The following is a 1,093-nucleotide window of genomic DNA, read 5'->3' on the forward strand; positions in this document are numbered from 1 at the left end:
GTTACTTTGTTTATCGTAAAATACTTAACCTATAATATTTATATATTAATTTAATATACTATAATAAGGTATGGTTTACAATATTGACTGACTTATAAAGTGACTTGAGCCCGTGTCTCTGCAGCTCTGACTACCAAAGAAACAAAAAGTACTTTAAAAAAATGGCCTCCTTAAGAACTCCATATAATCTGTAACTTTTGTGATTAAAATAACATCGATAAAATCCTAACATTGTAAAAACACACAAAAATACATAGACTTGGTTATTTCTAACCTTACACCACTCATGACAGTCGGGTGATTTGGAGGGAAGGTCAAATAAAATGAAGATTTGCTCTGGATTAGATGTTGTTAGGGAATCGGGTCAATTCTGTAATTGGGGATGTGAATAGATATTATCTCAGGGAGGGCAGGTTAGAACAAGGATAAAGCTGTAATTGGTAAAGAAGTTAGCAGTCACTTGTCCTGGCCTAGGCCATTTCCGCTCCCCCGCGCTCAGTCCTAGCAGAGTAGTCTGGCAGGACACACAGCAATCTCCCTCTCAGTTTAGGAGGGCCGTCTCCTAAGAATAGGGCTGGCAGGAAAGGACAATTTAAGATTAAAAAAGAAAAAAGAAAATGTAGCAGTCATTCCTTTTTAGCCAAGAGAGGGATGTTTGATATTTTGTGTTTGATATTTTGTGGGTGGCACAGTGAACATATTTGTTTGTTCGTTTTGTGTATTTAGAAAAAATTATGAAGAGGCTTTGCTTTCTCTTATTTTATCATAGTCTTAGAGTAACTTTTTCTGAGGTTGGGAGACTGTTACGTCCAATAGGAAAATAATTTGTCTTAGCTGTGAGTATCAAGCCAGCTTTCAACTGTCAGGGGCTGCTTTCTTTTCATCTTTCTCAGGGGATAGTAGAGGAGATAGAGAAACGTAAATTCAAGAGATAGTTAGAAAACAAAATTTATACAACTAGCCATGGGGGCAGAGGGTGAGGTCAGGGGTAATTTCTAAGTTTCTGGCTTGCAAACAGAAAGGATGGCAGTGCCATTCAGGGAGACAGCATCAGCTTTCTATTATTGTCTAATTTAATACTTACCAAAAATAA

At 37.1% G+C, this 1,093-nt stretch overlaps 1 non-coding gene across 1 annotated transcript; it reads left to right on the forward strand.

Moving 5' to 3' along the window:
• The first annotated feature begins 460 nt into the window (after positions 1 to 460).
• LOC112436814 (small Cajal body-specific RNA 11) lies at positions 461 to 592 on the forward strand. Its single transcript, XR_003025504.1, has one exon. It is a non-coding gene; the product is annotated as a small Cajal body-specific RNA 11 (non-coding RNA).
• Positions 593 to 1,093: the final 501 nt, after the last annotated feature.

This window comes from Pan paniscus, chromosome 10 (assembly GCF_029289425.2).
Source record: "Pan paniscus chromosome 10, NHGRI_mPanPan1-v2.0_pri, whole genome shotgun sequence".
NCBI classification, from domain to species: Eukaryota; Metazoa; Chordata; class Mammalia; order Primates; family Hominidae; genus Pan; species Pan paniscus.